Source organism: Coloeus monedula (genome assembly GCF_965178545.1).
Source record: "Coloeus monedula genome assembly, chromosome: 7".
Classification (NCBI taxonomy): domain Eukaryota; kingdom Metazoa; phylum Chordata; class Aves; order Passeriformes; family Corvidae; genus Coloeus; species Coloeus monedula.
Window position 1 is genome coordinate 8,584,020 of NC_138787.1, and position 24,738 is coordinate 8,608,757.

Here is a 24,738-nt window from a genome sequence, read left to right on the forward strand (position 1 = left end):
TTTTATGCTTAATGTTTTCTTTAACTTCTTTGCCTTCTTTTTTTTTTTTTTTAAGTCATTTTCAAGAAGAAGGGCTGGTAACAAAAGAGCCATCTTCCTTGAGCCCTCATTTTTAAACATGCTGGTGATGGCTTGAATTTACCTATAGGTTTTTTTTGGGGCAGGGGATTCTTAGGTGTTAGAAAAATGCTATTTTTTCACAGCCATTTAGCTGACTGCAATCCTGTCCAAAAAGTAACTCAGATATCATCCTGTTTTTCAATAGTTCTCCTGCACACCCCATTTTTTTTCAGAGTGGAATATCAAAGTGCAAATGCTTTCTAAAAAGTAAATAAAAGAGTTCTCTAAGTAGAAATAGGAAAAAGAGTGAAAATAATGGAGTTGCCTGAGAATAAGCAGAATGAGATGACCTTTAACCTGGGAGTTTGTGGGTGATATTACTATTGGCAAAGAGGGCTGCACAACACTGGACCAAGCCAGGAACTGAGAGTGTGTAAGTGCAATAGCCAGAAGGATAAGCAGCGTATAATTCCTCCCCCTGGAGAAATTTCCTGGCAGCACATTCAGCAGGTTTGAAAAGAGAAAACAAGTTGCAGACTGTAGGAGGTCTTCAGAGTTGAGCAGATGTTTTCAGTTTTGTTTTTGGTTGGTTTTTTGGGTTTTTTTGTTGTCGTTGTTTCTTTTCCAGAAAAACATATACTTTTAGAATGTGGGAGCTCTTGCTCTCAAGAAGAATTCCAAGACTGTGTGCCACCTGTACACCCCTAGTTAACCATTAATTTGTGCCTCGCATTTTCCTCTGAGAGGTCCCAGAGTAGTTGACCAAGACCAGATAATAAATGCTACAGGTACTTCATCATGCCCCATGCTGCTGTGTCCAGGCTTGCTGTAAATTCAGTCTTTTCCTCTGCTGGTCTAACAGCTGGCATCTAATTTCTCTATGTGTGGGTAGTTAAGTGCATCCTTACAGCGTGTGAAGGTTAAGGAAAAATGAGTCTGTGAAGGTTGGAGGAACAGAATGGGAAAACTTCCAGTTCATGCCTGCTAACTGGTTGTTACTGTGCTGACAAACAATCCTCACATCGTTATTTCTCAGTCCAGATTCAGCTGACAGCCCTCTAAAACACCCCCACAGGTTACACAGGTTGAAATTTCCTCGTGCCAGCTCGGGTATCTAATAGTAAAGGCTCAGGTCTGCAGTAAGAGTCTTCCAGGGATGTCACTGAGAGCAGAAGTAGACTTAAAGTAAGCAGAAGACTAATCTGTTTCTTCACTCTCTAACAGCAGGCCAACCCAGGGAAGGACTGAAACATCTATATAATATGGAGAAACAATTTTTTCCTTTTGTCTGTAACCTGAGTAATCTCATGCAAACAGAGTGCCTTCCCCGGGGCTTTTGGTCAGAGATCTTTCAGATAGTGCATCCATGCAACATCTGAAATCATAGATTTGGAATGAGGGCACAGCTAATGGCATGCAGTAGTGAATTTCTCCTGTAACAAGAAAGAGTGTGTGTAAGGGAGGGGGAAAAAAATCAACTTTTATTTCCCCCTTTTTTTTTCTTCACCAGTTAATTTCCATCTTATCAGTGGGGAACTAGAAAGTGTTTGGAAAAGGAGGAAAGCAAATCCATAATGAAACTGATGAGTGAAGTAGTTTTCATTTTCTTTTGGCCTCAGAGAGCACCGGGGAAAGTGTAGGAGTGGCTGGGTGCTGCTGCAGATGCTGCCGTGTTGATGAGACAACGAGGGAGGATTCCAAGCGAGGTCCATCCAGCAGTGAGTTCCTCTCCTCCCACCACCCCGGCTTAGACACAGCACTCGTGCTGCAGCCACCCTGCCAGAACCCCCTGGGTTAGACGGGACCCTGGGCAAACACCCTCCTACATCTTTCTTCCCTGCTGCCACAAGCAATCTGTCACTCCTCTCCCCGAACCACCCTCCACCTACGTACAAAGCCATAACTGTAAGGAACGCCCTCTTCCCTCCTCCTTTTCCCCCCCACAAGCCTGTTCTCCATGGGTGAAAAATGCAATCTTCCCAGAGATCTGGTCACCCCCGACTTTGGCTTTGAGACCCAAGCTGTTTGATACCTTTTAGGACTACAGCTTGGAAAGCTCTGCTTGCAGATCTATTGTGTTCGTTTTTCAATTGCATATAATTGCACATGTGCAGGTGGGAAGGGGCTATTTGCTTCCCACTCGCTTTGATACGCCTCCCTTCCTAAGAGGACCGCTTCCTTCCCTTTCTGCTCTCAGCCTCCCACGCATTTAGCAATGAGAAATGCTGCAGAAAACTGACCAGCTACCAACCCGCCCACCTGAGGAGGAGGAGCACTAGCAGCAGCAGCACATTTCTCTTGCTCTCAGCTTTTTAAACACAGTTAAAAAGAGCTGTAGCGTAGGCGGAAATAGCTGTAGGGAGTGTGTGTGGGAATGGGGCTAGAGGAAAGTGCATTTTTTCCTTGGTAGGACAGTTAACTTCTAGTGGACCAAAAAAATACCCCAAAGATATCTCACTGCTGAGGGTGTCTTTGGCTGTATAATTAGTTCTTAAGGTTGAGTTTCCCAGGTCTGGAAAGAATGAAGCAGGAAATGAAGCAAGTGATGGCAGGGAAGCTTGCCTACCAGACTTCAGGAGTCTGCTTATCAAATTATATCTGTGTTGCATCTCGTTGTGTCATCACGTCTGTTGTTCTGCTCTCAATGTGTGTGCTTGATTCTGTGAGAGTCAGAGCTGCCTGTATGTAGGAAGAGAAAAAGGCATGTGGTTTTCACACAGTGTGGGTCCGTATTTCAAAATACTGTCCCTGTTGGACCTCTTGAAATAGCACTGTCCCAGAATATCAGTTAATTCAAGATTTACTCCGTGTGCTTCTATAAGAAATTAAAATCAAGCTTATTTGTGTTAACTGGTTGTTATTTGAGGCGATTTGCTTGTATTACATGAAAATAGCTGTGGAACTAGTATAGGAAAACAGAACTTCCAAGACTTGTGGTATAGAGTGCAAAGTGATAGTGCTGTTTCTTAAAAAGTCTCTCTGATAGTCTCCAAGAACCAAGGGTCCTCAACAGCCATGAGTTTCTGACTTGGTTTGACTTCACTATCTGAAATACAGATTTTACAATATGTAATCCTCATCAAAGTTATCCTAACCTGAGTTAGTTGCATGCATTCTTCTCAAGTCAAAACTCTACCCATGCATTGGTCTCCTCACCAGCATCAGACTTTCCATATATGTAAGTGATGCAGAATCTTCTATCAGGATGTGGTCTTTAATGATTCAGAGGTGCAATAACAGCCAAATAATGAAATTTGACTGAAAGTATTGGAGATGCCTGAAAAAAATACTGTGTAGGACAGGTTATTTTCTCCTAGTGAGCAGAAGCCTCAAGCCTGGGAACTGAGCTCACTGACTTCAGTGCTTTCCTCCACAGCCTATCTCCTGCAGCTCTGGAAATTTTACCTTAGAGTTGGAAGGAAAATGTAGGCATAATTTTTAGACTCAGAAACAAAGGAAGTTATGAATAAGCCTAATTAACACATTTGCATGTGACACAACAGACAGATCAGCTGATGGACTTGTGTTAACAAGAGCCAGAGCCCTATCAATGGAGATGTAACCTTAATGGAACTAATTATCCTGGTGTTTTAAAAGTCTTATTTATGAATGGTGAATAATATTTTAAATATATCCTTCTAACCTTCCACTGAATCTTATGTAAGTCATAATTATAATCTACTGGAATTACATACCCAGCCTGAGGAGGAACAATATTCCAAATATTAAGTTCATGTCCCTTGACTGATTTACTTTAAGACATTGCAGCAGTTCCTTTGTCAGTACCATTTTGAAGCACTATTGGCCCATTTGTAATTCTACCTCATATTGGTTCAGTTAGCTTTGAAGGTAGCGCTTTTCATACCTTTTAGATCAATGAATGTACATCAGATTTTAAATGCAGATTATATGCTTATCTTGCCAACTATCATTAGCCCGAAATGTTCCTTGTATAATCTATCTATTGTGATAGACTTATATTATTCAAGAAACAGGAGGAAAAGAAAAGAAAAAAAAGGAATAAAACCCCCAAACATTTAGAAATATTAAGAATCTATTTTAGGAGCTCAGTCCTGTACGTAAGATTCCTCTTGGCCTCCCTATTTTGTCTGTCGTTCAGCTGGAGTGTCACACACTTTGGTCTTGAACTATCTGCTTCCTTCTCAGGGGTTGTAGTGAATGACTAGTTACCTATTTTGTTTCCATCAAAATCCTAGTGAATTAAGAACAAAAGCATTTAATGCTAATTAGTAGCTTTCTGACAGGCCAGGGAACTGATCACCTCAGATGTTTAGTTCAAGAATTTGTTACTCTAAATGAAAGCGAGGCCCTTCATCAGGGCAGTTTGGCTGACAGTTTGACAGTATCTTATTAAATGGATGTGGTGTACTCAAACTTTTCCCTGTTTCTCATCTGGCAGCTCACACAAGCATTAATTTTCACTTGAAAAGATCTACATTTTGTTATAAAAGTCAATATTAAGAATATTTTTCAAAATTTCTTTCTGTTTTATTTCATCCTGGAGTACAGTGAAAAGTGTTCATAAAATAATGACTTGAACACTGCCTAGGGAAAGATACCTCATTTAATGCCACAAATGATGCAAAGGACAGCAGAGCAGATTGGAGGACTTAAAAATGAGGGGGAAAATAGGTCAGTAGAATAAACAGAGGCCTTTAAGCTATTAAATAAGCATATATCACTCACTGTTGCAGATATATTCTGTTCAAAGTAGAAATTATTAGCATCCAGTATGAGGTAATCATGAGTTTCAATGCAACTCAATTTATCAGCTCTGTGTATAATGATTAACCTGGCAGAAGGATGTGTAGCATGTCAGAAGGGGAAGTGTTTGTCTTTGTTTTGATTTTTTTTGTTTTTTTCAGGAAAGAAATATGGTCACCCTGGATCATAAACAAACTTGCAATGGCAGTGACAGGGAGAGTGCTCAGTTCCTTGAGCACTTATTGAGTGGATAGGCTTCCCTAGGGATATACTGCTCAGTGAAGAAAGGCAGTGGCAGCTGTGTCAGGGCACAACATAGATTTAAATTGTTCCAAAGGAAATCCATGGTCTCTAGTATCACTAGCTCCTCTCTGTAATCTCAGTCTTGCATCTGCTCCATGGATTTCGTGATGCCACTGGTTCTCCTGTCCAGACCCAGACAGTCCATCTCTCTGTGTCTCTGCAATAGCATGCTGGGGCAGAGCTTCATGCTGCTAAGTGCCCTGTATGGGAATATATATAATTATTTCAGAAATAACATGGAACTCAAGGTGATTGAGTCATACTTTGACACACCTCTGTCTGCCAAGAAAAATGCAGGCACTCCCTTACAGAGCAGTTGCTAAGAGCACTTTTTCAGGCTCTAGGAGAGAGAAGATGCTTTATTGTACAGTTAACTGCAGGAGTTAACAGCAGGGTTTCAGTCTGGGACTTGTCAAAAAATTAAAGCATGTAATTAAAGGCTGTGCTTCTGCCTAGGAGATGTTGCACCATGTAGAATTAGTCTGGGACATTATTCTGTAAATTTAAGACACTGTGAAAAGTGATTTTATTGGCATTTGTAGCCTAAAAAAATAAAGAAGAGAAAGTTCTGGTCAGCACTAAGAACAAACATCTTTTGTTTGTTTTATGCTAAATTTAAATAAAAGAAAGCAGAGACTATGTAAAAAAAAAAGAAAAGAAAGAGAGAGAAATCCTTTTTAATTTTGAAATGTTAATAGATTTTTTTTTTCACCATGACTGAGCAGGAGAATCATGAAACACATTTGATCTGTGCATTCCCTTTCCTGTGTCACCACTAGCATCCCTTAGCTTTTGTGAGCCTTTTGGAACATTCACCATTGACCAGTTACCATCCTAGTAAGAGACAGCTGAATTTTGCAGGTACAGCTCTCTGACATCTGAATTACAACAGCAACATACAATTTTCAGCATATTTCAAATAGTCAGGAGAAGCAGGCAATGAGAAAAAACTTTGTGGCTTTTTCACTCTTCTATTTTAGTTTTCACTTCTATGAAGTAAAGAAGGTAATCTGTTTCATTGTAATATCAACATTAACCTTTTAGTTGAAACAGTAGGACACCATACAGTGGTGATAACAAATGGCATCTTGTCATTGCTCCTATTAGTGAGCTAAAAAATAGTTTATGTTTGCAGTGCATGTGCCAGAAAAAGCCACATAGCACAATGGCCCATGATTATGGGATCTAGAGGAAGAAGGTTCAGATGCTTTGAATTTCTGTGTTGCTTTACAAGTCAACACATGGAATATATTCTCCAGTTATTTCTTAAAGAAAGCTGTTCTGTGAACTGTTATAAACTGATATTTAAAAGGGTCTTCTCTATGTTACAAGGGATGCATGCTTTTTTATTTCCAAGCAAATAGTTTGACCATTGCTTCACACGTGAGCCTGTAACTCTGCCACCGGTCAGCCGATACCCAGTTCTGCAGAAGGAAATGAGCCTATTTTTTTAGCACAGGATAAACAAATCCTCCATGTATTAAAATGCACTCACTCAGCCACACTCCTTTCCCCAGGAGTCTTTCAATTTATCTTTTCTTCTGAGGAAATTTCCCACCTATCTAAGAGTTTCCCACCTTCTTTACTTTTTAAGTAAAAAAAGCCTAGTATTTATATTTACAGAAGTAAGAAGCCCCAAACTCTGTCATGTTCTCCAGTATGTCATTTCAGGAGGCTGTAGGGTATTTGCAATCATCTGTCTGTTTCCCAGGAACTCATTTGCTTTTGTTAGTTATTCACAGGAATCAGTCTTGATGCTTGTAGGTACCATAATTACTCACCACAGAATGACTGCAACAACGAGTTGTGACTTTGTCACTGCATAGTAACAACCAGAGCAGTTCTCTCCGGAATATGTGCGCTAATTCTGGAAGGTGAAGGAAAACATTCTCCCTTCAAGATGGGACTTCAACACCTGGAAACTTGTTGCCAAAGACTGCAGTGACCCCCACTGTGTAACCTTCGCTTTTCCTGTTTAGGAGGAGGAACTGTTGCAGATCTGTTATAATCTTTCACACGTATCTAGTATGTAGAACGTGAGCACTATATACTTCTCCCAGAAAAAAAGCTATAGCTCAGATATGTTTTAAAAGAGCTTTAGCTCAGGAAGCAGCCAAATTGAAACTGTAGTTTAGTTCACTTTCTGTCTCCCTTTCCAGGATAGGCCTGGGTTAATTAGTAACCACCCTTCCAATATCCATTTCCTCCTCTTGCACTTTTTCTGTATAAACTGTGTACATTTGTTCAGCCACTGTTGTTGCAGGATCACCCCACCCTGCTCAAGTCCAAAGGTTTACCAGTTTTGTTTAGCTTATAAATCTAAAGATGAGTAAGATAAGACAGGTTTTGTAGACTAATTACTGCAATCTATTTTAGTGATACTGCACTGACTTAAAATTTGGTGCTGTTGGGTCAAAATTTAAAATATATTGCAGTTTGAAGTCTTCGAAATTATTTTCCAGTATTACTATTTGGAATGGTAGTTTGTGCTTAAGTTACTAATTTAGAAAGTGAGACATACGAGGTAGACAGACAACCTATGTGTCATGTACATTAGTGTCTATCCACATTTTCATTGTTGCCAATGAAAATTATAAATAACACAGTTTACTGGAGAACTTTCAAAATTAAAAGTCTTACTTCTGAGAGTGCTGTCTGAAGGGGTTTCAGGCATCAGGAGGGCTGATTCACGATTGTACTCCACAGTGTTTAGTTTGATTGTTTAACTTTTTTATTCCACTTCAACCTGAACACCAAAACCCCCCTACAGTTCAGAGCTGATGGCATTTGCTCTCTCTGTAGTTATATTATTCAGCACACATGCCACAAAGAAAGAAGAAACTGAGACCTTAGGCTTCCCTTAACATTCCCTGCTGTTCCTGCTGTCAGTGGCCAAGGCTATGGAAGACACAAGGAACATTTGACTACTGCTTTTCTGACTTAGATATAGCTGACGACAAGGAGGGACCAGCTGCTGATAGCTTGCTCTGGCTTCTTCTGTCACCCATGTAGGAAATGCTGCTGCTTTAAATACATTAGAATGGCTCTGCCATTCTGGAATAGGAAAAATTCTTTCCCAACTGAGCACATCTGTAGACTATTTTTAAGGCAAAATATGAGGATTAGTAACACTTACTACATGGTGGCCCAGGGAACTGGAGTGCTCATTAAACCACCACTGGCCCAAAGGGGAGCTGCAAAACCCTGAAATGTTTAATTGCAAGAATGCAAGATATTTTGAAAAACTGAAGGGAAAATAAATTGTCATACAAAATTTTTGAGAACTATTAATTTATTGTTATTCTAGTATCTTTTAGTTGTTCCCTAGAAGATTACAGGTCTTGGAAACAAAAAATCCAGTAACATGGGGATTTATCTTCTGTGCATGTTCCTTTGTTGGCACTTGACAAACGTTTAGCATCCTCGGTCTCTTTGCAAGTTTTGGACAGGTCTCCTCATAGCTTCATTTGATGTTTCATATTCCATGTATGAGAAGAAAGAGTAAATGAACTTGCTTTCTTCAATTCAGGACTTTTTAGATCTGCTTTATCCCTGCTAATTAGCCTCTTCTCCTGACTGGTGAATACTAGGCTGTTCCAGGCAGAGAATTCAGTCCAAGCATCCTTCTTAGAACCTTTTCTAACACTATCATATTCTTTTTGAAAGGAGGAGGACATCCCAATTTTTTTCCTGTAATTCTTGCAAAATCTATGTCTGAATTTCTCTACATGTGAAAAAAAAATCCATATATAATGCTAAAATAGAATTATTTCTAACTTTCCAATTGGTTTTGCACATATAATTTTTTTTTTTCCTCCCTCATAGGTGCTTTGACAGTTTTGAACCTTCTGGTAATAAACAGTTAACAGCATGCTGTAGCAATACAAGAAATGCTCAGGGAGCGAGGTTGTGCATCCTAAAAGCAGATAAAATTGTCCAACTCTGCAGGCAACAGGCCTTTACTGAACTATTTATAGAGCTATTTATAGGGGAAGAGAAGGGAAAGAAGAAAAGGAATTAGTAAATGACTTTAAAAAGCACAGGTACTTAGAATTCATAGTGGATGTGCTGATTTAGGAAGTCAGGAGATATGACAGAGAAAAAAGGTAAGGAATGTTAATAGTGTTACATAGACAAAGACTATTTTTTTCTACTTTTGTCACCTTCCTGTGTTTTGAATTTTTTTTTTCTTTTCCCACCCAGCCATTTCAAAGGCATATCCTTGCCATGACGCATCAATTTTCTGTCTACTTGAGGTTTAGAAATAGCTGAGCTGTTATAAATAGATCACAATCTGCAAGAGACTAAGACAATGGAAATACTGTAAAAGCTTCACTGAAAAATTTAGAGGTGGATTGAGATTCCGGCTGTCTCCTAGAGTAGAAGTGCTCAGTTTGAAATGCTTTATTAACCACTGCAGAGGAAGCCGTGCTCTTTGTGCAGTAGGGGGGAACAGCCAGGTGGAATCAGGTGGTGCTTTTGGTCACGGTGCCAAGCAGAGAGTGACGTCCAGCCCCGTCCCTGGGAGCTCTCAGCTCAATGATGTGAGAAGGAGGCACTTTGCTGTTCCTTACTGCAAAGCTAAAACACAAGAGGCAGTTACACTTTTATACACTGTAGAGACACTAAATCAGAATGTATCACTTTTACACCACAATTTTTCTGGCAGTACTTGTGTACTCTGAATTGATAGCATTTGTCAAGTTTGCTCCCTTTTTCTGCTTTGCCTCCAAAACACCTTAAATTTAGTGAGGTGTTGTAGCATGTGGTTGAAAGCTCGACCTTGTCTAATAAGGCAGTGAAAAAATCAAAACTGAGAAACAGTTGAATATCCCTTTGTTTCTGTTTGAGTAATTCCTTTGTAAGGTCGTTTAGATCCTGCCAACACTTCCAAACAGACTTCAGGAGAACGAGGAGTTGTCCTGCACTGAAACCTGATACCTGGGAGTGGTGTTATTCCCCCAGCCATATACGTATAGCTGAGGTCCATTTTCTTATACCTGGTCATATAATTCTGTTAGAGACTGAGAAAGGTGTGGATAAAATAAGACATTAAATGGAAGGAACAAACTTTCTCAAAGATATGTTTCTGCCTTAAAGAGGAGCTGCTTCCTGAAACCAGGCTATATCACAGTAGCTATATCATGGCTTAACATAAGCTATCCATTCTCAACCCTTGTCAAACACAATATCATACCACTAATGTAGGACCTGATCTTTGCCTGAAGCCTGTCCCGAGTTGTTGTAATAGAACTTTAGGCCAGTACACACTGCAGAATCAGGTCCTTCAAATCTAAAATAGCATTCTGTTGAAAACTAAACATATGTTGGTTTTTTTCACTGTCGATAACTTTGTTTCCAGGTTTGGAAAAGAAACTTCCTGTGGAAGAATCCAATGAATTTATTAATGAGCTCTGTAAGTACGTAACTATTAATATCTTCTGAGATTTTGTTTGTCTTATTTTTATCTTCAAGTTCAGACTCTGAAATAAACAGATGTTCAGAAGCTTTCCACTGAGAATACTACAATATGCTGTCTTAGATACATTGTGATAACTGGGATATTGTAGGAAACAAGTAAATAGCTGTGTACAATATTTCTGAAACAATTTGTACCTTTATATGAAGTACTTTATCTCACATTGCACTGATAACCCTAAAAAGAAAATATCTAAAATATTTCTTGCATGTTATTAAAGATTTTTTTCTTTCCAACCAGAAAAGAGAATACAAAAATTGAAAAAAATACATAACTTTGTCCTCTAATATTATCAGAGAACATTAAATCTGCTATTACTATTCCATGGCATGACTGGCAACATAGTTTACCTGTCCTAAGCACATTTTCAATAGCTGGGTCCTTCAATTTGTCAAAAAAGTTTCTATTTATTTCACAACCAGGTTTGATCAGAGATATTGTTTCAAGTCCCAGTGTAACTGAAGTCTCTGGCAATCCTCCTACTGAGACTTAAGTACTCAGGTCCTTTTTTCTTTACAGTGAGGATATCCTTTCAAGAGTTGGAGAAGGGCATCAGTAAATTGCTCAATGTTTTCACACTTTGAGGGGAGGGAACTGTTTGAAATTCACCTAGAAACTAAATTCAACTACCAGTATCACTTGGATGTTCTCCTATTAACCAAGAAATTAAGAGCTCAACCCATCAGTTTGTTGGAGGTCCTGAGAGGAAATATGGACTAAAAAGATCAGTATGCTTTCTGGGGAAAGAAGCTAGAGGATTTGGCTAACTGTGACTGCCTTCTGTATGGAAAGTGACATTTACTGCTTTTATTTATAATGAGGCAAATTCAGCTCTAGAGAGAGTTAGATGTGAGGCCTCTGAAGTCAGCAGCTAGCCTTGGTCCGAATGTGCTTCAATGTGTTCCTCGGTACAAAAGATTATTTCACTGCTTATGTCACTTAAACTTACAGGTACTGAACAAAAATGCATTAGTCTTGGTTTAGGTTTACAAATCTTCTACATTGTAGAAGATCTGAATTTAACCAGGGAGATAAGACTATACGACTGCACTTGCATCTGATTAAAACAAACAAAAACCAGTTCAGGTGAAAAGTGGTCTGAGTTATCACCTTTTTTTTTTTCAGCCATATAAATTGTGAGAGCTAGTCCTTGTATTAAAAGGGAAGAATATTTAGTGCTGTATGAAATCAAAAGTCATTTTTTTGAATAGTCTTTCAATATGTAGAAATATGGAACCTAAAATTACTTTTGGTGAGGGAATATTTTGCCCTGCAGTAGTATGGTATTTCCTTTACAAGCTATTGTCAGAAATTTAATTTTTTTTTAAAAGCTGAGAACTCAAATTCCCATTGACCTCAAGTCATTGACTAGTAATTAGGAAAGCAGGGATATCTGACCCTTTATGAATTTCTTTTGTGGATGTAAAGGACAATAATAGTAAAGAATTTCCTACTTGAATGCTGGTATTTGCTCAACCCCTTGCTCTCAGAGGGGACAGAAAGAAGTTCTTAGGGATCAGAGAGAAGTGGTCAGTTTGCTGTCCTTGGTCACATACCTGCAGTCATCAAACACATGAGGCTCAGCAGATACTTGGTACGCTCAGAGAACAGTATAAAAACCATAAATTTGTGTTACTAAAATAATGTAGAAGTACAGACTCATTGTGCAGGACATAGTGGGCAGAGGAGGTGGGAGGAGAAGTCATATTTTTAAGTGCTTTGCCTGCCCTACTCATTTTGCATTTTAATTTTAACATTTCTAGTGCTTATTTAGAATAAGATGTATGAGCCTGTGGGAGCTGTCTTTTGAAGTTTTACAAGTTGGATTTTTTCTGGGGACCCCCCCACTGGGGACCCCGGAGGGTCTAAGTGGACTTACCTCTAAGCTCTGGCCAGTTAAGCTTTCTTCCCTCTGTGAAGACAGGCCAATGCAGAATTCATTGCAGGTTCAGTGGATAAATTGCATAAATTGTCTCTAGTTCCTGCCTGGACTACAGGGTCAGCAGCACTTTGCACACTTCCCAGTCTGGAGGGTCAAGGACATCATATTTTTGTGTGTCATGGAGTCAGTGTTGTCCTCAGCCCAACTTAAACACTTACACTACAGACACCAAAACCAATGAAGCTGTTATTTCCTATGGGTTTGTGTATTTGCATTTTTACAATGCACTCCCTTGTGTCACCACTTTAAATGCCTCACCTGTTCCCCCTCCATTTTTTCCAGTTCCCTCCTCTATTCTCTTACCTGCACCCAAGTTCTGCACTGCTGCTCAGGCACAAAAAGTGATTCACTGGACAAATGGACACTAGATGCTGTGGAATTCCTGCCCTGGACTTTCCTCCCACGGAGGGCACTGTCTTGCCTTTCTTTTCTGCACTAGCCACTGATGTCCACACTACATTGTAGGAATTTAATATTTGTGCCCATCAAATTTAATATCTGCCAGTGGGTTCAAAGGTCTTGAGGTGAGGAAAGGTTGAATACTGTGTCAGCAGACACCATGCAGAGACAAATCTGAATTTAAGGGAAAAAAAGAAAAGCCTATCCAGTAGGGAAAAAAGTGGTGTATACACACAGAGTAAAGATAGTCACAGCATACACAGTTTCTGTCTTTGGTTTTGTGCATTGCTGTCCCTTTGCTAATGAATGTAATGCTTCTAAAAGTGTTAGATTAAAATTCAGAGGAAGAGAATACTCTGCTTCCCTGCCAAACTGGACAGACCACTGCACTGGTTGTCTTGCTGGCTGTGAATATTTTGCCCTTGGTTACCATTAACATTGCCGCAGCTGTGTATGATTTGCTGATTCACTTGGTGACTGTTTCTCAGTTCCTCTGCTGGGATTTTTCCCTAACTGGTAACATAAGTGCTTTTAGTCTTTGAAGAAGTAAGGAAAAGTCACACTGTTCCTCATACTGACTTAAAGTCCTCCCAGATTTACCCTGGGATATGTACAAACTGTTGTGCTGTAAAGAACCTCAAGAGGAAGATATGAATGTCATAGTTGTCTTAATGCAGTGTCTCTCCTACTAGCAAAGGATTGACTAAAAAAAAAGTAGTTTTCATGTTATCCAAAATATATTAAAGGTCTCATGAATAGGAAAGCTTTTCTCTTGACTTCATTGTATTCTGGAGCAAGTCCTAGCAGCATAAATCTCATCTTCAATTTATCTTTCTAATCTGACTGATGTAAATGATGCCTTTTTTTTTTTTCTTTTGGCTCAGAGTTAAAAGCTGCAAAAGGACAGAATATTTTGTATCAGCCAGAAATTCTTGATTTCAAAGTACAGTTCCAGCTTATTAAAGAAACCATTAAGTTTTTCTAAACATGAAAATTTAAGCTCCTAGAAACCATATTTGCTTTATTTCCCCTCTAACCTAATGAACAAATGATGGAGTCAGCTGACACCACCTTGTCCTTTTCAAGTAAAGTCGACTATGCTTAGCTGTGTACAGTCCTAGCAGATAGTTGTAATTAATTTTGTTTATTTTAATTTTAAAAGATAACTGCTTTAATTTTTCAGTTTATTTGGTGCTTTCTTTTAGATGTTGAAGTTGCTTATTTGTTTTTTAAGCCATTAAGCATTTGCAACTATTTTTGGCAAGCATTCTCACCATTATATATGGTAAAGTTGTATGGGGAACACAAATCAAAATCTTTATAAAGTAACATACGCATTGAACCAAAATCCCACAGAAACCCATAGGCATGGATAAGTTAACCCAGGTGTGTGTTTATAGTACAGAGGTTTTTATATGGCATGTTTATGTATGATTTATATTCATTTATATATATATATTCATATATATATATAAAGCATTAATTCTGATTTTTCTAATATCCAGTGGTCATGTACATATTTATTAGTGTCACTCTATTAGTGTTCTGGTTTAGGCAAATTTAGAAATATCTCCTCTGAGAGAAGGCAGGTTACAGTCATCCCCCCTCCTCCCCCCCTCCCACCAAGTTCGGGAAAAAATAAATTTTCCTCAAAGGAAAGTGAGAGAGATAAAAGCTATTTATTTAACAAACACACAGGAAAAGGATAATAATGCTAAATGATAAAACCACTTGGTCTGCGGAGAGAAACCTGGGAAAATTTCAGAGTCCTTCTGTAGATCTCTCTCTCCCTCCTTGGAGCTGGGACGGGGTGGTGGGCCCACCTCCAGGGTCAAGGCCTCGGTGGAAATTCCTCCCAATGTATTCTGATGTTGAAACTGTCCAGCAAAGTCCCAGGAAAAACAAAAGTTCAACTCTCCGTCTCTCTCCGGAGAAGGAAAAAGGAGCTGAAAAACTGGCCAAAAGCAAGCAGGGTGCTTTCCCCACTCTCGCTCTGCTGCCACAGCTGAAAAAAAAGTCTCTGTCAATGTGTGACCTTGAACAAGCTGCAAACTGCTTTGAAGAAGTTTGCTCAGGTTTTTCTCCCCCCCTCTCAGGCTCAGTTTAAAGGCACAGAAAGGCACAAGATTAATTTCTGGCCATGGGGCAGTGATAGGGGATACACATCACAAAGTCACCCCAAGACAATTAGCTAAGAGAAAAAGATTGTTTTTTGGTATATCACATTTATATATCACATTTTACTGTCATTCAGAGCTTGAGGTTTTTGAAGAAGAGGTATTTCAATTAATTTGAATGGATTTTAATTCTGACTCAGCTTTTTAGTTGCTATTTCATACTAGCAAGTATTTTTTAAAAAAGCTTTATACTTCAGGCAACTTACAGCTACATTTCCTTTTCTCTGAAGACTGCTTTGACTAGAAATATTTGCAATAAAGATACATTAGGACAGGTTGTGAGCAGGGCAGCAGTTTCTCCATTTTTCCTAATCCTCGTTTTAATAGATGAAAGAACTCTCTGAGAAAGTGTAGTAATTTGTAACAGGCTGTAATCCAGATGTTTATACACAGCCTTGCTGAAAGAAATAACCATGCAGAGCCCTACTATGTTCAGTTCTGCCCAGGCTAGAGTAGCTTGTCAGGCTGGAATAATGCTGTTCTGTGCTCAGGCTTCTCACAGTGCTCACCTCACCACACTCAGTTGGGGATGGATTGGGCTTTTAAACATGGTAAGAAACTATTTTTATATATATATGTATAAAAACACTGTACATCACTCTTTATTAGTTGTATTCTATACTCTGGTCCTCAACTGTAACTTCTTGTTCACATACCAGGTTATGCAGCCTACAAAGAAATGTTATGTATTTGGTCTTAATTCCTCTATTCAGAGAGCATTAAAAAAAATATTTTTTTTTAAAAAATTTATTTAGTAAATGTCCCTGGCACTTCTGAAACCAAGTAGAAGGAAAGGGGATGATCACAATCCAAGTCCTTAAAAACATGGCTACAAGAAAAGGAAAAACACAGTTCCAAGCGAGGCTGCAGAAGATGGTCACATTCTTAGTGTGGTGGGCAACAGTGAGTTATCAGAGTCTAGAGAAAAACTGCTTTTAAGGCTCCACTAAATGTAGTCTGTGACTACAAAGATCTGCTTTTTAGTTGTCAAACAGTGACTTGCAAATTATTTGAATTACTTGTTGTCCCTAAAAGCTTCTATAGTAATTTGCCAAAAGAGTCTCCATCAAAATTAAATAATTTTGTTTGGAGCTTAGATCTGGTTTATTACAGTAACATTTTGTAATAAAACCCCCACTACATGAGCTGACAATTGTCTGTCTCTGAATTCTGCTAGATTATCAGAGGCATGCACTCCTAGTCTCAGACGTGGTTTCTCTTTGTGGTTAATTAGCCGTGGGGGAGATTCTGAGAGATGGCGAGTTCTAAAAATCCTTCCAGAGACAGATGATAAACAAGCCTTCTCCTGCCCCAGGTAATTTCCCCTACGAAATTCAGCTTTTGTCTCCTACCTCCTTCAGGAGAAGCCTTTACTGTAGAGGTAGGCAGGATTTTAATGGGACGGTGTCCTCAATGGCGGGTGTATCCACATACAGAGACCGTGCCCCATTGGTATGTCATTGTGGCAGGAGAACAACCTGCAGAGAGCATTGCTTTCCCTGCTGGCTGGAGTCCCTTTCACTTTGGTGAGAACTCAAATAAAATGGGTCAAATGCCTGCCATGCCTCGGTTCCCGTTCGTCTGCCTCAATCACGCAAACTTGTCATTTTCTCTCGATTTCTTCCCTTGGGAAAATAATGCAAATTATGTTTTATTCTTTGAAAAAAAGGGAGATCCGCCCTCAGAAAAGGGAGATGCAAAATAAGATGCAAGTAGTAATGTGTTTGTTCTGTAGTATCCCAGTTAACGATGTCTGCAGTCAGGTCACTGACCTGGGCAGAAGCTGCCGTGCTGTGCCACTGGAAGGGATGGCCAGTGGAGCCCACTCTATTGACCTGCTTGGACTAGGGCCCAATGTAAACTCTTGTGTAAAGAAACCATCATTTGAGCTTAATCCTTAAACAGCCTCAGGGCGTCCTGTTTAGTTCAGGGCTGATGAACACCCCAGATCTCTGGCTGGCCTTTCACTTCGTGACTGTACCCCTTATTTAGTTTAACACCACTGATGTTTTGATATTGCAGCACGACTCAGCTATTGCTCAGGAGTTACCCTTCCTCCCTGCCTTTTTCTGCCTCAATAATTAGTGGGGGACAAGTTTATGTTGTTGTTTTAAACATTTAAGTAATATCATTTGTGTGCAAGTCTAAAGCCAGTGTTACCGAAGAGGGGATGCCAGTAGCTGTGAAAGGCACTACAGTAAATAATTCTTTATGCTGTAATATGCGCTTGGAACTTGTGAGGAACAGGAAGCGCTCTGAATGTCATTCGGCTGTTGGGGCCCACGAACGCTGCCCAAGCAGTGATTTTAAACCCAAAGCCCTGCCCGTGTCCCAGCACAGGTGCGGACCCGGCAGCAGCGGCACACCGCAGCCCGTGAGTCGATGCGCTCTGCCCGTGCAATGGCAGCCCGGGCCGGGCCGCGGCGCGGGGCCCGTGGAGGCGTTGCCGGGCGGGTGCGCGGCCCCCCCGCGGCGGGGCGGGGGGCGGCTCCGTCCCTCCCCGCAGCGCCCCTGCGCGGCGGCGGCAGCGCTGCGGCCCGGCCGGGGGGGGCGGGAGGTGCGCGGAGCCGCCGCCCGCAGCAGCCGCGGCGGCAGGGAAGGGGCTGCGATGCTCCCGGCCGAGCGCCCCCCCGGAGCCGCCCCCGGGCGAGGTGAGTCAGCGCGGCCCCGCGGTGCGCGGGGGGCCGGGCCCGCAGCCGGGGCCGCCCGGTGGGGCGCCGCCGCCTCCCCTGCCCGCGCTCCGCGGAGAGCGGCCAGCGGGGCGGCCGGGAGCGGCTGTGGCGCACCGAGCCGCTGCGAGCCACCGGGCTGGGGAGGCTGTTTCCCCCCTGGTGTCTGCCCCGGCACCGGCTCCAGCGCACTCCCACCGGGGCGGCGGGCCTCGTCCCCGCAGCCGCCCGGGATGCTGCCGGTGGGCCCGCGCCGCAGCCTTTCCCCGGAGGCGTTTCCTGCCGCGCCGGGCCGGTCAGCTGCGCCTCCGCGGAGCCGGGCGGTTGTGTCAGCCCTGATGGCCGCTCTGGTAGGTGCTGACGTTGGTGGGGTGCCGGCCCGCTTCTCCTGAAGCTCAGCATCCTGGTTGAAGCGTGCTGCGGCCGAGTCGTTTAATGCCCCCTGCTCTCTCCGGTGACAGGGTCTAGACCCGGAGGTGGCCGGGCCGTGTCCCGCGGGAGCTCCTGCACAGGCATCGCCGCACTTCTCCCTGCCGCCAGCATCCAGGCGTGGCGTTACGTGTGGCTGTCAGTAGGATCTAGAGCCCTTACATCCTTAAAATACCATAGGTTTTAGTAAGCGGGTTGTCGGTTGCTCCTCTGTTTTTGGAACAAGCGTAGGAACAGATACTTATTTAGGAAGTCGGTGGTGAAGGTGCCATAGCTGCTACGGATGCCTGCGATGTTCTAAGTTAGATGGAGTTTAAAACCCATGTCTGTTCAGCAGCTCTGAAGTTTTAACAGCAGGCTCTTTTTAAATGTTGTGTTAGTGAAAAGTGCAGTGTTGCGGAGTGATAAACTTGGAATGATAAACTTGAGGAGACGAGAACAGCTGAATAAACATAGCACTGAAGTATTTCAGTAAAAACTTGCCCCAAACATTATTATGTTACTAAGATACATTGGGTCTTGTTGTCCACTAGTTAGTAATGTCCAAGGAAAGAGATTACAAAATGCTAGTTTTCTAGCATGTTTTGTTTTGGGGTTTTTTTTGTGTGTGTGTGTGTTTTTTGTTTCACTGGATAGAAATAGTGGACAAAGATGACATGTACTTAACTGTTGGTATTCTCTGAAGACCCACTAAGGAATAGGAGGAAAGAAAACAATCATCCCTTTAAGGATGGTATTTGTGGTAGTAGTCATAAATCCAGTAAAAATCCTAAGAAGACTTAATAAAAAATTCAAACAGGTGGACTGAGAATATGAGAGGAGAAGCTGACAATATGAGGAACTAATGGGAGGAAGTTGTGGTTTATCACTAACTTAGCTGGTTCTAGAGCACAACTTGAGTGCAGCCTAAAATTCATCTTAATCTTCAGCTACAGTACAATGGGCCTGAGTTTATATAGCAGTGTGGGAAATTGTGAACTGGTGACATGGTCCATCTGCAGTTGCAGCAGTTGGTCCCAGAGGCTGGAATGGCCAGGAAGGCTTTGCTGTCTCACAGCAGACCAGTACTGCCACTGCTGCCAGGCTTGATGGGGCAGCTGGGTGCCCGTGTCCCTCCCCAGCGCTGGCAGCAGTGTGCTCCTGGAGTCCTGCAGCTCTGGGCACTTGCCTGGTTTGTATCTGAAGGTACATGTATAAATTACCATCATTAATCAAGTGTAAACCGTGGAGGTAGTTGACAAATTGAAAACTGGTAAAAAAAACTGGAGGCTGATACCAACTAAAAATAACATGTTTAACAAATACAGTCTACTTGGACATCTTAATTTGCACATATTAAACGGAAAACAAGATTGGAAAGCAGGAGTCCTAGGATGTGAATTTAATGGTTTTTCTTTAATAGATGAGGATTCATAGTGTTCTTTTCTTTAATGTTAATACTAGCATTATTGTAGCAACTTCAGACCTATCTTAAAGTGCATTAAGCCTATTATAAATCTGATCTTGACATATTTCAGACATACTGTTGTCTCTCAATCTAATTGACTAAATGTGTCGGTGTGTAGGGTTTTTTTATGTGTATTCAAGAAGCAGAGAAACCTATAGCCCAGCACATTAAGTAAGTGCATATCAGCAACACAAAATAAAGCAATTTTTAAAGTGTTAAGTGTTTTAGAACAGGGTTGGTTTCACTTTCATGGAAAACCCTAATTATGTTGGTTAATGTTACAACACTCATGTCTTGCTTCACAGTTGAAACAAGTACATCTCCCAGCACCAAGTTAATTCACTCTATGCGACTTACTTCTGATTTTATAAATTCAGAGCCAGCTGTTCATGCTGGGGCCTCACAGGAGGAACTGCTTACCTTTAGAGAGCAGGGGATGATGTGGGGCAAGTGAGTCAACCTGTCGAGTTGTTCTGTGTGGCTTGGCAGGGAACAGCCCATCCAAGGGCTCCGCCTGGAGGTTGGCTTAACTGGGAGAGGCTTGGGAATGTGATGCAAAAGTAAATGAAGTCTAGGCACTTCTCTGTCATGCTGTAAGTTGTTTGCATAACATTCTCCTCCTTTCTGGCATGGATGCAGGCAACAGCGCCAGGCTGCTCCTTAGGGATGAAACTTGCTTGAAAATGGAAAACATGGTCTATTATTTATGGCTCTTGCAGCGATGCCTTGTAGGCCTGCTGGATGCGGGGCTTCATTCTGGAGGTAGCAGAAAGTCTTTGACCAGAAGGTTTTGTAGCTTGGATCAGTGGGACAGGGGGAGGTAGTGTGCATGTGCTGTGTGATGGATGTACTCATGGCAGTTGCACCAGTTGGGGGATGAGTGAGGTGAGCCTTCGAATGGTTTTCAAGTCTCCTTCTCTAACAGACCTGTTCTCGATCAAACAATAATTAGTGACTTTTAAAAAAAGTGGTTTTAAGAAATATGTTCTCTATTAGCAGATTTTAAAATGTTTGTATGAAAATTTCATGTGGACTTCAATGTATTTGCTACAAAGTGAGTTTTCTAGTCGGTGAAAGACTGGAAGGGGTCAACTAAAATGTGATGCCATTCTGGCTGGCTTTGATTTGTCTGCACAATGCAAACAGCAAGCTGGCCTACTCTGTTCCTACAGCTGCATGTTGTTTGAGAGATTAATTGATCATTCCTGTTTAAAGTATGTTTTCTGAGACTGTGTAAATGTAAATCTTCTACAATGAGTCATTTTGTTAGGTATTTAATGGGTTAAGCCTCTCTTGATCATTTGTGCTGTCACGGGTTTTTTTTGGTGGTTTGTCTTTTAACATTTACATACATCCAAACCCAGATTTGAGGCTCTGCTTTGTGAGTCTTAATTATACTTTAATTCTCAAAGCCTAGTGAATGAAATATTTACGCTGAATTAAACTTTATTTTAGAACAACAGTATTATTTCACCTCAAATCTAACTTTCTGTTAGTCTGCAAATGAAGTTTCAGTGCCTGGTGCTGTGAGTACCATGGTATTTTCCCTGAGAGGTTTAGGGATTTGGTACCCCAGTCTGATCTCTTGATTGACTTTTTTTTTTTTTTTTAAATCTGAGATACAGTTCAAAGCAGGTTGGTTGTTTTTTTTACCCCAGAGTTTTGGGAAGAGTGACTCCAAGGGGAGAGCTGACTTTTTAGTATACTCTATTATTATTTTTCTTTGTTTTGTAAGGAACTTCTAATAATGTCAGGCTGTCTTGAGTAGATTAGCTTTTTATCCTTTCTGATCTTGAAATCCTATTAATTACTAGGAGAGACAGACTAAATGAGGATCGATTTAAGAAATAAAATGCAAGAATGCCAAGGAGATACTTAACTAAATGTAGAATACCCTCTTTCTACCTACCTGCCAAAGAGGCTCATTACAGTCATTAAAATGACTAGTGCATTGTCATCACTGAATTTCTTGGGACAAATGGTTCTTCCTCCATTCCCAAGATAGCTGCTCAAAGGTGCAAGTCTGCAGGGAAGTTGTAGCTGTTTGCAGGAGATGACTGGATAAAAAACATGTTCTAGATGTAAGGGTTTGAAAGTGGATTTTTGACTTGCTGGAGGAATAGATATAAAAGCAGGTGACAGCAATCTGTATCAGGAAACTTAGAAAAAATAATAGCCTCTACTTACAAAAAAAAAATCCTATCTGTGCAAATCTTGAAGGAAGAAGAGCCTTGTGGTTAACAAGTACATTCTTTATATCTGAGGAGAAGCACATGCACTTGTGCATAAAGAGATTCAGAGTACGCCTGAGCTCACAGAAGAATCCCCAGTGTGAGAGAGCTGGGTCGGCTGCGCTTCCCATGCAGCTGCGAGCGAGGGATGTACGCTCCCAGGCCGGTATGGTGGGATCTCAGGCTGAGGTCTCGGGGGACATCAGCACTTCAGGTTTCAATGAGATCTTTTTCCATTGTAGCCTTGTCAGGTGTGATGGGATGGTGAGGAAACAAGGGCTTGGTTCCCAGTTCTGAATTTTGTAGTGGTTTGGAAATGTAAACCTCTGTCAAGATAAAAGCTCGTTAGTGAGTTGGGGGGCCAAAGCGCTTTCTCATGACACGCGTGTGCTGCTGTGCTGTGCCCTTGCTATGCCTCTTCCCTTTCCCTTTGCAAGGCTTTCTCAAGATCCTTGCAGAAGTTTCTTCCAGTTTGCATCTTAGGGCTTTCTTGTGCATTTCTGAACTTACCTAAGTTTGGGAGAAATAGATCCAAACTGTTACTCCTGTTTTTAGAGTGATGGTACCCCTCTGCTGTTCTCATTTGTCCTGGTTGAGTTGATTACATTTAACAGGCCTCTACCAAAATGTTGTGTTCTCTTCAAATGAGTTTAAATTTATATTCACTCTGAACTCCATCTGTTAACTCTCTGAACCTTTCTCCCTTACTCCTGTTCTCCGTTGTTCATTTTAAATTTGCCAGTTGTGCTTGTCTTCTGTCCTCCTATTGTCTTGTGGGTTAGAAAAAAATTTTGCTAAGTGAAGATACAGTATTTGAAGGCAATGGTTAAAATAACCAGTAGATAACTAGCCTCTTATCACTGAGAAGTATATTGATTTTCCATCTGTCTGGTTTGCTGCGCATTCAGTCCCAGACTGGCATGGGGTTTTTGTCAGTAGAAGGAAAGCCCCATAGGTTCAGGGTTTTTGTAGATCTTTTTCAGTAGCGATACTACTTTGTTCATTTTCTCTCATGTTCAGTAGTTTATTTTTAGAATTCAAAACATTGCTAAATATGACTTTCAAAGACCTGACTCCTAAACAAACTAGTGATCAAAACAATAAAGAATGCCATATGGCTCCTACCAGTCTTAACGCTGTTATATTTCTGAAGAGTATATTCTGTATTATTAATAACATTCAATGAAGCTCTTAGTGTGGGAAAATATTTACTAAAATTATTATGGAATATACTTTTCATAGCATTCTAACCCAGGATGTTCTCGTCAGAATTGCAGGAGTGGATCTTTTGGATTAATCCTTGCATGCAATGTGTTAGAAGAAGATGGATGCTGAGGCCGGTATAAATTATGGACGGGGGAAGAATATGCAACAACTGAAGTGTTTAAAGATTAACAGTACCATAATTTGTTATGTACTCACTATTCATACAACATAGAAATTGAAATTCCACTTCAATAGAAAAGGGAAACTAAATTAAAAAAGATTGAATACTAATTTCTCTAAAAGCCTTCAGTATAATTTATATGAAACCAGATGGTTCAGAGCTCAAATATGGGAATAAGCTTGTTTAAATCAGGATAACTTCAAGCCATGCTTACAAAGAAGTTGTCCTAAAATATCCACATGGTTAAAATGTGAGTTCTGTCTTGTCATGTCTGGGGAACAGGAAATCTATTCTTCAAAAATAAATGCTGTAAAGCTCTGATGCAGCAAGTAAGCAAGTTGCTGCTAACAGATGAGAATATACTGGAAGCTCAGTTACACTTGACATAAGTGGGGCCCTGAACAAGTTCTGGAGTCTTTGTTGTCAAAGTAAGGCGAGGCATAAAGAAAATAACACAGATGATGGCTGATCTCATTTACTTATTAGAAGGGCTTGTTTTATGGATATAGAAATGAGCAAAAACCCCACAGTTCTTCCACCGGTCAGGTGGATGTGGCTGGCTGAACCGAAAATTGCGGGAGCTCACTAGACAGCTGCTGGTTTTTGGTTCATGTGGCTTTTGATGGTAACAGGTAAGAGAAAGAAGATGTGCTTTCACATTTGACTGTTCTAACAACTTAATTAGGACTGTCTAATCTTTTGACAGTTGAAATACTTTTTTTTAAATTTAATCGGTTTGTCTCTGAAGAAACTGAAGGAAAAAACTTAAGCCTCTGTGTATGTGCTGTCATGGTTTTCATTTACTTCTAACCTTGAATACATGAATATCTAAGGTTCCAAGATTTGTATGTAGCCTTTTCTCCCTAACTGAAACCAGAGATCCTCAGTATCCCCTAGAAATGACATTTAAAAATGAGAAGCGTACACAAACCTTACGAGTGTTTGGGAGTTTAATGATGGTATTTTTAGGCTTGTCTATCACTGAGCTGTGTAAGGTTTAGATTAGTTTCATGAACCGTTGTTTTTAGAAATATCTGTGGCTTGTTGTCAGCTGTTATATATATGTTGAATCAATAGGAAACAATTAATTTAACATACTAGTGAATGTTAGTCTCTTTTCTGTTATTAGCCTTGTATCAGTTTGCAAATCCATTGTCAGTACTAAAAAATGATGAATTGTAATTAGTTAATTTAAAGGCACTGAATATACTGTTGCATGACTAATTTTAAGGGGATGATACTGTGCTTTCAGATGAGTAATGAAAGACTGATTTCATTGTCCCCTTCTACTTGGAATAAAGTGCAGCCTTGCAAAAAAATACTTATCATAGAATGATATAACATCCTGTGTTGGAAGGAACTCACTAGGATCATCCTGTTCAAGTTCCTAGAGCAGGTCCAGATCATAAATTGACTGCTCTTAGAGAAATTTCAGGTTCTTCTGGTTCTCCTTTCAAATACTGGTCCTTGAAAAAGCTCCTTTGTAATAG

At 40.7% G+C, this 24,738-nt stretch overlaps 1 protein-coding gene across 1 annotated transcript in view; it reads left to right on the plus strand.

Annotated features, from left to right (window-relative positions):
* Positions 1–17,636: 17,636 nt before the first annotated feature.
* Positions 17,637–24,738, plus strand: part of MFSD6 (major facilitator superfamily domain containing 6) — a 30,021-nt gene continuing 22,919 nt past the window's right edge. Inside the window, exon 1 of the mRNA XM_082284598.1 lies at positions 17,637–17,736. The gene's annotated coding sequence lies outside the window, so the exon portion shown is untranslated. The remainder of the gene's footprint in view (positions 17,737–24,738) is intronic.